This window comes from Schistocerca piceifrons, chromosome 3, assembly GCF_021461385.2.
Source record: "Schistocerca piceifrons isolate TAMUIC-IGC-003096 chromosome 3, iqSchPice1.1, whole genome shotgun sequence".
In the NCBI taxonomy this organism is placed as follows: domain Eukaryota; kingdom Metazoa; phylum Arthropoda; class Insecta; order Orthoptera; family Acrididae; genus Schistocerca; species Schistocerca piceifrons.
Genome location: NC_060140.1, coordinates 145415310 through 145426646, shown reverse-complemented (window position 1 = coordinate 145426646; position 11337 = coordinate 145415310). Strand labels below are relative to the sequence as shown.

Here is an 11337-nt window from a genome sequence, read left to right as displayed (position 1 = left end):
CTTATGAGGGCGCAGAACGAAAAACATTTTCATCCGTGTTTTGACACTTCGTTTTTTGCCAAATTCAGATGTGGCGGACACCAGTGACTTCTGGCGAACACTCAATGATATGATCTTTTGCCGGCACGCGCTAGAGCCATCTATCGGTAGGTCTGGTAGTTGAGCATCCCTCATTTCGCTAGCTTTAGACGCCTGTCTACAGCACGCGTACAGGATAACGCTCCCGCTCCGGCCCTCGCAGCGGCTAAGTCCGTTATCAGCACTCTTATGTAATCAAGGTCAAGCACTCTGTATAAAAGCGGCCAACGCAGACCAGCGGAATCATTCCGCCGTGAGCTATATCTGCAATAGCATTGAAGCACTGTCCCTCGTCGACGTGTGTATCGTCAGTGATGAAAAAATACATGTATGGATGAAAGGACTTGGTGTACTTGCTGAGAATCTAACTGTAACTGGTGATGAACAAGTACTATAATTATTAATAAATTCTGATCCGCAGCGTCAGCCACCAATCGCTAGAAGGATGCAACAATTTGAAAACAATCGAAAACATAGTGCTGCGTTGGCCGCTGAGCGCCTGCGAGGCTGCATGATGCAACCCGCTTGGGCCTGCGCAGCAGCGGGTACGTCGTCTGCACCCACCTCTTGTTCCTCTTCGTCGTCCTGAGTTGGCGTTGGCTAAAATCGGTCTGCTGTCTTCTGGCGCGGGTGTCATCAAATATCCGCCGCCTTTCTCAACAATAGCACACCACATGTCCCGGCCGTACGCAGTGGAAACATACTGGTTGGTTATCCTGGGTCCTACAGACATCAGTCTTCCTTGGTGCCCAAACAGGTTCCTCATGCGGCATTGTAGGAATGTAACTTCGCCTGAGTCTCGACTTTGTTACTGTTTTAAAGGGAAATGAAGGACGCGAGATTGGGTTCAATGTGTGTCCCACTTCCTCCCTTATGACCTCTTGAAGCGTCTCGGTTTTTTGCTCACTGTGTAATCCAAGTGCCATCTGAACTTCCTCTCTCACTATCTAATGTAGAACACTTGTGAAATCAGTTTCTTCCTCCATCACAGACATTGATACGATGTTTGAAAGCCGTTCAAACTCCTTGCGTGTAATTCTTTTTTGATGCATTGTCTCGATATACTGGCACCATTTTATGAAGTCGTCCGCTGTCGAAACCTCCTTCAAGAGTAGGGCTTGATACACGTCCTCAGCAACACCCCTCAGGAGATGTGCAACCTTAGCTTCCTCCTTCATTCAAGGATACACTATTTTACACAGCTCCAAGACGTCTTGAATGTAGGATGCTGTCGTTTCTCATGGACGTTGTGCCCTGCACTTTAATTTATCTTGAGCCTTGCTCTTCTGTCATTGTGTGTCACTGAAATACTTGCGCAGTTCCGCCTGGAATACTTCCCAGCTTGTGAGCTTCTCCTCATTGTTCTCATACCATTGCTTGGCAGTGCCCTCAAAGTAGAAAATACGTTAGCCAAACGCATGGTGTCATCCCATTTGTTAAATTTGGCTATAAGCTCATATACCTTCAGCCTCTTGTTTGGATCTTGGCCATTGTCACCAGAGAACCCGGAAGGATGTCTCATGAGGTGGCACACAGTTGCTGTCATTGTAACGTCCTCGTCTGTCTCCAATAGATTGCAATCTGTTGAATATGGCTTGAACTTGGGTCTCTCGCCACTTAAACGGCGGCTCTGTGGTGGCCTGATGGGAGCCACTGTGTCGTCGATAACGTGTGGTATCACAAGTTCCAATACACAGCGCCTCCACCAGAATAATGTCACGTAGAGGAAGGTGTAAGTAGATGAATGACGAACACTAACTTCACTTAACGAAGGTTTGTTCAGCACTTGCACTACAAGAGCGCAGAGCCTCTGGCCACAACACTTACAGTATTTATACAGCTAGAGAACATTCCAGTACAATGATTCGTGCCATTTGTGGATACTTCTAGAATGTACTCGAACTGGATATAGAAATTAAAATGTTTCAGTTCAGGTGAGTTTTGAACTCATGACCGTCCATGCAACAATCTAGTACTGTAACCACTACACTACGGCGACTGCGCTACTCAGCTTCTTCTGCAACAATATTCCTATTCAGTAAAAAAAAGTTCTTTCAGTATACAAAAGCAGGGTACAAAAGTTAACATTACCTTTAATAAAGGTTGTCCAAAGCTGGCATTTTAGCATGCCTGTAGGTTGTGCAAACTTAAAATCCCTATCTATGAGAGGCTTTAGAAATGGAACCAAATGAGATATTGGACTCAAACTTTGTAAATATCCACCCAAGACATTGTGGAACCTTCCAATGAAATTTCATTACATTTGGAACTAGTAGAGTGGTCCACTTGATGTGGAATCACCTTGTTGCAATTCTTATATTATTTGGGTTATCCTTGTACTATTCTCTCATTATATATTTCAGTACATAGTTGAATAGTAATGGTGATAGCCAGTCATCTTTTCTTAAGCCTGTTTTTATGAGAAATGGTTGACAAATTTCTTCTGTTAACTTGACTTTTGATGTAGTATTGGTTAAAGTAAGCTCTGTTAGTTTAATTGGTTTTGTATGGAGTCTGAGATGTCTTTCATTTTTAATACTGAAGGACTATGGAGGCAATTGTACACCTTCTTGAAGTCTTCAAATGTTATTGCCTGAGATTTGTTCTGTTTCCTATAGTATGTCGTAATAAGTTTTGAAACTAATGAGCTGCTCTGCATAGCTTATCCATGGCCTGAAAACTCCCTGGTATTCCCCTAATTCCTGTTCTGATTGTTCCTTAATTCTTCCACATCATTATGAAAATTTTGTCTATACAGACAGAGAGCTGCCATTCTCCTTTCCTCCTATCTGTTTGGTTCCACATTTCAGACTTATTTGGCTTCCCTTTTAAGTATGTTGATTTGAATATAAGGGTAAGCTGCCTGCAGAGTTGTACATTCTGCCAATATTAATGTATTTCCTTTTTAGCATTTGCACACCTCTGATGAAAAAATGCATGCCCATATAGAAGCAGTGTCCAAAAATGGTTTTTATGGACTTGACAGGGACTCTGGACCATGATGGCAGTAGAGTTTTTCTCTTACACACAGTGAGTGTGGAGGCTTACCACTGGTGATAATAGTAATTTCATCAGAAAGCTGTGAACTTTTAGAAATAGGCTTCCAGCTTTTGAAGGTGATAGTAGGAGAAGATACTTTTGGAAGGAACATTGATGGGCCAAGCATCTTTCTCAGTGATGATACTAAATCAGAACAAAATGCCATTAGAAGATGTTTCCCCCATTCAACAACTTTGTTGTGTATATTCCATGTCTTGCAGGTATTGTGGGAGTGGCTTATCAAATTGAAAAATGGAATACTACAAGAGAAACAGTTTGAATTCTTCCAGGATTTCAGAAAAATTATGTTCCCAAAAACCAAAGGTGATGAATACAAGAATTATCAAACATACTTGGATGGGTATTGGGATAGGTGACAACTATGGGCACTTTCTTATCGTATAGGTATGACGGTGCAAGGCCACAGCACAAATAACATTAGTGAAACGTTCATAAGGATTCTAAAGGACAAAATTTATGAGAGAATTCGAGCCTTCAACATGGTGCAGATGGATGCTTTTATGCTCACAAAAGTGAATCCCTAATTTCAGATAAGCCTCCTTGATTCTGCAAATAGAGCAAACACAAGATCTTTCTGCAACACCATCGAGGTCCATTTACCAGACATAGAAAGTAAAATAAAGGAAGTTAAGCAAGTCATTCTGTTGGTTCCCAGTGACGAAATAAGCAACTATTACTATATAGTTAATATGGCTGTGCTTATTTGCACTTGTCTTCAGGGCAATATGAGAAACATTTCCAAGCATGTAGGTTGGGCTAACACTGTAACCCATCTCATAAGTATGAGGCGGCAATTGATAATGATGGAATACATAGAAAGTATTATTTTATAGCGACAGGTGAGCAGCCTCCTGAAAATTGGCTTGAGCCACTGCATGGGTCACACACTAGCACAGTTTTAAATGATGCTGATCATTTGGAGCGAATGGACACACATGAGGAAAACCATGACACTGAAGAAGAGGTGAGCGGTTCTGGGCGCTTCAGTCTGGAACCGCGCGACTGCTACGGTCGCAGATTCAAAGCCTGCCTCAGGCATGGATGTGTGCGATGTCCTTAGGTTAGTTAGGTTTAAGTAGTTCTAAGTTCTAGGGTACTGATGACCTCAGATGTTAAGTCCCATAGTGCTCAGAGCCATTTGAACCATTATTTTGAAGAAGAGGTGGCAGACGCAAGGAAAATATTTCATGCAAAATAAATAATGATCTGTTAAGTAGAGCTGTGGCTTATCTTACAGAGTTGTCAAATAGTTCACCAGGAAGGGTCTGGAGGCACTGTGCGAAGTAGAAAACACCATCTGCATGTACATCTCTGTTGTTGAAACTTTGTGAAGCTATGTGAGGCACAAATGTACACCACATTCACAGAGAGAATATAATTGCTTTTGTTTCTTATCTTTTTAATTCTTACAGGTAATTCAAGAAAAAATAAAGGAAACTACATTCCTGTTCAGCCTACCTTAATTAGCAGAAGGAAAAAAGAGATTGGCGGGCTGCAGAAGTAATCCTGGAGGAAGACAAAGAACAACATTCATTGTTCTGCAGATCCAAACAAGAAGGAGAACAATGAGGGATGTGGAACGAGCCGTGATGTACGTTAACTTGGGACAAATATATCATTGAAAATTTCTGTGTACTCTATTCAGCAATAAACTATCACAATACTGCTTAATGTCATTTATGCTTTTGCCATCTAAATTTAATCAGGTAAATTAGTATGAAAGCTGTGAGTGAGAATAAGAACTTCAATGTCATTAAACAGGCATATGTAAAATGTATACTTAGTTCTTTTACACAACATTCTTACTACTCGCTTCTGCCGAACAAACACTTTATTTACTTTAGGTGCACTGCCACAGAAGATAGTTCCTTAAGACAACAGGGAGAGAAAATATGCAAAATATGCTTACACTCTTATCTTTAGGTCAGTACAGTGGGAGATACCTCAAAGGGTTTAACAAGCTGAACTGAGCTGCTTTATTAGTTCATCCAAGTGTTGACTCCATGCTAACTTGTTATCCAGCTGGACCAAAAGGAATACCACACACCATCTCTCATTCAGTGAATGACCATTAATTACTATTTCTTGTGTTAAAAGGCAATTACTGTTTGTTTGAAATTGCATAAGGTAAGTCTTTGTGAGGCTGAGACTTAAACTGAGAACCACTTGTAGGCCTGTTCAGCTATTTCTGACAAACTTTCTACTCCACTGAACAAGCTGATTCATAGATTGAGATGCAAATTCTCTATTTGCATGTTGTGGAATAAGCTTTTCATTGAGATGACACCACCATCGCAATTAATGTTCACATTACATTACAAATTAGTTAGCCTACATTAGTCTGTTGTATAGACTTGCAAACACAATCTTAAAACTCAGGTTTTACACTACTAGAATTCTATTAGACTTACCTATTAACCAGTTATCCAACATATTTTTAAAATTATTGAGAGGTATACTCACTGCAGAATGTGACAATTTATTAAATGATAAGGTGGTTTTGAATGCCAAAGTGTTGTATTAAGCCTGCTCATATTCAGCATGCCCTAGCCTTCTCTCACACAGGTTCATGAAACCAGCACAATTCTCTCCCCCCCCCCCCTTACATAAACAACACTGTATTAGAAGTCAAGGTAAGTTTGAAAAGAAATTCTAGGCCGAACTAGGTCAAGAACTGGATCTCTTGTTTCATAGGTTCACAAATAATAGGACACCCACCGCCACAAATAGTAAATAACTAATAAAAGAAACCACAGTTAATAATGTACATAATAATAACATATTGTTGACAAATGCCCATGACCCAGTTACCAGCAACCTGATATAAAGCCAAAGAGGCATAGTATCTCACATTCAGCGATTTCACAGGAAATACTTGTACATTGCTATTTTGCAGACAGTCTGCATTACAGTTTTCAGGCCCAGCTTGTAATAAACGGAAAGAAGTCATATTTTAGATATAACAGTGCCATCTCTGTGTAACAAAAGTCTACACAAACCAACCCCAGGTAAACATACATTGAAGGTAGCTGACAGGAAAATAGCTGGCAAGGGTTCTAAAACTAAAATACTTTACCAAAATCTTCAATATGCTTCCAATAAATCTGTTGAAATTTATATATTATTAGCTACTGATATGCCAAATGTTTTTATGACAAAGCATGGGCTAAGGGAAAATGTAATAATGGTGTATAATCTAAATGGATATAAAGATGTCACATTGTTGTAGAAGTGGTGTTAGCTACATATATGTTGATACTTGTGTAACTGAATGTACTGCATATCACATACCTAACTGTGCAAAACTAGTTATTAAAGCAGTAGTCATTGAAATACAACTCCTAAGGGGAAAAATGTTGTGCTAGGTAATTACTGCTCACCTTACTCAAAAGTGGATAGTTCATTCATTAATTGCGTTCCACAGATCCCATCAGGGAGGAGACCCTTCAGGAATGTGGGATGAGTGAAGATATACATTAACATGAGGCAACAGAGAAATTTAATCTGTAAACTGTTCTGACCGTATTACCACATTGCTTAATGCTATTCACGCATCTACCATTCAAATTTAATAACATAATTAGTAATAAAGCTGCTGCTGCCTCCTTAGTTTTACTATATAGCTGCTGTTTATCTGCTATTAGTAGCTTAACATTTACTTGATTAAGAAGGTATTTTCCAAGGAAATATTTTTGAATCTACAAATACTACGTCCTATTTATGGTACCAGCATATTACTGCTTGTTACACACCTTTATAACAAACACTGCTACTTGCCATCTAGCTAGCAGAAATTTTAAATCCCTGAATCTGGATATTCAGATAATTTGTAGAATGGGTGGCTAATCAGGCATAATTTTAATTTCCTTTTGAGCTGGTAGAGATTCCCAATACCTTGTTTTATGTTAGACAGCATCTTGTTGAATATCTTACCATTAGTGTTCACAACTCCATTCCGAACCCTGGACAAGGGGGCAAAATCTTCATGAAAATTATTTTTGTGTCTTGTATTGTGACTGTGTATGTCGCTGTTCAATTTGGTCTTTATTATCAGCAACAAAAACCATTAAGAAGTAAAATATTGTGAAATGAGAGTAATAATTCCAAGATTCTTAAAAACACTTCTGCACGATGTAGACGATATTCTTACTGCTTGTTTCTGCTAGCAAACACTTAATAAACTTAGGTGCACTGCCCCAGAAGATAATTCCATTAGACAACAGGGAATGAGGATATGCAAAATAAACTGGTAAAAGTTACGTATTAGGCCCCCTTGCATTTTTCAATATGGTGCGGATGTAAAAATTGGGAGTAGGGAGGAGGGGGGTTTCCAGTACCATTAGCCAATAAGACTACACTCTTATCTTTAGGTCATCACAATGGGAGATTCTTTTAAGGGCATAATATGTTGTACTGAGCTTCTTTTATTAATGTATCCATGTGTCGAATCCATTTTAACTTGTTAATCAGTTTTCCCCCCAAGGAATCTTACACACACTGCTTCATTCAATGTATGACCATTAATGTCTACTTCTGGTGTTGAAAGGTAATTATCGTTTGTTTAAAACTGCTTAATATGAGACTTTGTAAGGCTAAGATGTAAACTGTTAGCTGTGGACCATTCATAGGCCTGTTCACCTGTCATCTGAGCCGTGTCTGCCAGGGCTGAGTTTGGACCGTTGATTAGTACACTTGTCACCAGCAAACATTACAGTTTTTGAACTGCCCTTTAAAGCCATTAGATCATTTGTGTAGGTTGTTCTCCCTTCCTAGCACAAGATACTTTAATCCCAGGAATTAACCAGCCTTTATCCTTCTTTTATACCATTTTACCTTTATCAATTTCTTAGCTCCGTCTGATGCTACTTTATGTAACGTAAGAGTGTCTTTTTATTTTTAAATGGTGTAAACTATAAAGCTCGTTGAAAATTATGTATATTTTTTTTATGTTACAACCAGTCAGTCTCGAGCAATTTGACTGGAAATGACATTTGTATTCTTGCCTGACACGAATATTTGCCTGTTCTTTCCAAATGTGTTATGCACAAGCTGCTTTTTGTAGACAACAGGAAGTGCATTTGTTTCAACAAATAACACAGTAGAGTGGCTCACACAAAATGACTTTGTGATAAATCTACCAATTCATATCCAACTACAGCAGTTTACAAGCAACTTTGAGTTTTTATGTAACACTCCTTTAAGTGGATTGAATTTGCCATTAACACAAAGGCTGTTGTATTTATAGTTCACAATCCTAGAGGTGCAGTAGTATTTATTAAAGTATTGCACTAGAGTGTATCAGATGACAGGCTTTGTGATATAGAGCAAGATCTATACGATACCAGTGTTTATGTAGTTTTTGAAATATTTTGAAAATTGGGCACACTGTTTCTAGAGTGCAAAGTCTTAGTAGTACTGATACATAATTTTTTTTTGCTAAAGCTGTTTTGGATGAAGAAATTGCCAGTACATTGCAATCTGTGTTGCAGGAATCGAGATTTATTGATATTAAGAAACAACAGTATGAGTTCAGAATAAAAATGGTCTGTGCTGTCTGATTGTCATTAGTGTTTTTGCTGATAAATAAAAAGCAAATGAAAAGTCACTGCCAATGCCAATGAGTTAAAGAGATAAAGGAAATTGTCAAAACACTTTTTTTAGTGAGTACCATGATAAAGTAGATGATAGTTGCCTATGTTCCTCTGATATGATTTTTATACTTATAAACGTCTGATAAATGAGGCATTTGAATTCCACATACAGCAAATGAGACATTCTATATCAGATGGTTCAAATAAATAAATTTTTTATTTCATCAGTTTCGTTTTTGGAAAGTGTAGTATAAATTACACACACGACAAGCCTAACAATGGGTATATGGGTAGAAGAAAGGTGTTGCAAAACCATTCTTTCCACTTCCTGGTTTGGCAAAATATGAAACGTGCTTCCATTCATAAAACTGATATTTATTACAAAATTCACAATTTTCTTCATGGGTAGTTAAATCAATAATGCTAAAGCATCCTTTTACATTTGAGACTAGTGAATTCACATAAAGCACACAGCAATTCACACTCGCGTTTGGAATACACATACAAATCACATGTAAATGTTTTGCCATCGACACCCGGATGTTTGCAGTGGATGTGGAGATATAAGCTTTTATTACTGCCATATAACAAAATAACCAAAACACGCTAACTACACAAAGAAGACAGAAATGAACTAGCACACTATTAAAACTGTCTTTATTCCAAAGAAATAATACATACATATATGGAATGAAAATGGTACATAGGTGTATAGTACCTTGCCAGTATCCCACCGCAGTGGGAGCATACATGGGGCGACACACCTCAGATGTGTATAGTACATAGATAGGTAGACATACATAAAACAGATTTACAAAACAAGAACATGAAAATAGGAATAAAGACGTCATTGTTCCTGTGACAGACCCCTGAAGTCAGGGAGAGGGAAGCCAGCACTCTACCCAATGCCAACACAGGGCATTGGGTGCTGTGCTGTCATTTGTTCAAAAATCCTGAACGATGAACAGCACCCTGGACGAGATGATGGAGAACTCCCGCACCTTGAAGCCCAGCTTCAGGAGGTTGCTCATGACTGTGGGGACCATGTTCCTCTCCAGTTTAAAGTGGCCGATGAATAGGTGATGTTCTGGATGCTGGGACGCAGGTCAAGGACAGTACGCCTGATGGATGGCATGTTTTAGTTCGCTGCCTTCTGCTGGTAACACCAGTCAAGCCGGAGCTGGTCGCCGACTATCTGGGCGTCGTCAAAGCGGGCCTGGCCGGCTTGGACTGCGATGATGTCAGGCTTGCGGAATCCTTCCTGTGTTCAAGGTTGGGGCTCAACTGAGACGTGGAAGGTCCTTTGCACAAGTCCACGCACGAGGTACTTCACAACAGCGTCATGACATTTCACGTGGGACCCATGCATTTGTCTCCAAGCCTGGATAATGTGGTTGGTGGTCTCGGAGGCCCTGCAGCCCACGAGACATCGGTTGTTAGCAGTATGCCCACGACTGCATCGTGCCTTGGAGAGCAAGGTCTTAATGCAGGTGTGGATGGCATTGATGAAGTCGCAACCAGAGAGGAGACGAGTGGTATCAGTGATCCACTGGTGCTGCCCCCAGAAGGCGGCGGACTTGGAGAGGGCCGCACCATCGAAGGTGACGTGCAGGTGGGCTGCTCACATGTCCATGATGTGCTCCGACGTTGTGAGAAGAGAGCCTTCCCATGTCAAGTGTTGCGACCTCATGCAGGCCCGCATCGTCCGCAGCTGGTCCTATCTTCTGCAGTGTCTTCTGCAGGAGTAGGGTCAGCTGTAGGGCAGGCCCCCATCCAGCGGGCTGATGGAGTGCCGAGGCACCCATAGGCTACAAGAGAGTGGAAGTAGCCCAAGGGGGTATCCTCCAGGAGGCAGAACCATCTTCTGATGGCTACTTGCACCACGGTGTCCGTGGTGTTCAGGGCACCTGATCCGGTTGCAACTGAGGGCCAGCCCATGATACAGGCCTGGCAGCAGCACATGGACGAGGGCATAGAGGTGCTGTTGCGGCTTCAGGGGAGCCCGGGTGATGATGACCAACTGCTCCTGCAGATGGCGGCGAGGATGGAACAAGCTTCAACCTGAAGAGGAGAGCTGCAGCCCCAGGTAGCGAAAAGTCTCACCCATACATAGGGCCTGCATGGTGGCATTACTGGCTGTGAAGGTGATGGAGTCGTCCACCTTCACCATTTCTCGCGGCCAGAGGCCACTAAGGTGAGTGTGAAACACTTCCGCCCAGATGGGTGGGGGCTGCCGTGGCTGCATTGATTAGGGATTGCAGGCCCCTCTTAGTCGATGCGAACAGCAGGACATCATCAGCGAAAGCTGTAGCGTTGACTCTGTGACCAAAATCCATGCTCCTATGTGGGAAGGCAAGGTGATAAGCATTATATCAGCAGCCATGTTGAAAAGGAGGGGAGAGAGAGGGTCCCCTTGATGGCTACACGGCCATGCTCACACCGCATCTGCCCGTTATCACCATCGTGCTACCCCTGAAGCAGCTCTCAATGTAGTCAGCAAACTCAGTCGAAAGGCCATGCGCTTTCAGCATGGGGCACAGGGTAGCAAGGTCTAGTGAGTCCAACACCTTAGACACGTCGAGAGATGCAACAAAGACAGAACGGCAGG

The 11337-nt window shown here is 41.2% G+C and overlaps 1 long non-coding RNA gene across 1 annotated transcript; it reads left to right on the top strand.

Moving 5' to 3' along the window:
• The first annotated feature begins 304 nt into the window (after positions 1-304).
• Positions 305-4814, top strand: LOC124789900. The gene is made up of 2 exons (XR_007016187.1): positions 305-376; positions 4551-4814. It is a non-coding gene; the product is annotated as an uncharacterized LOC124789900 (long non-coding RNA).
• The last annotated feature ends 6523 nt before the right edge of the window (positions 4815-11337 follow it).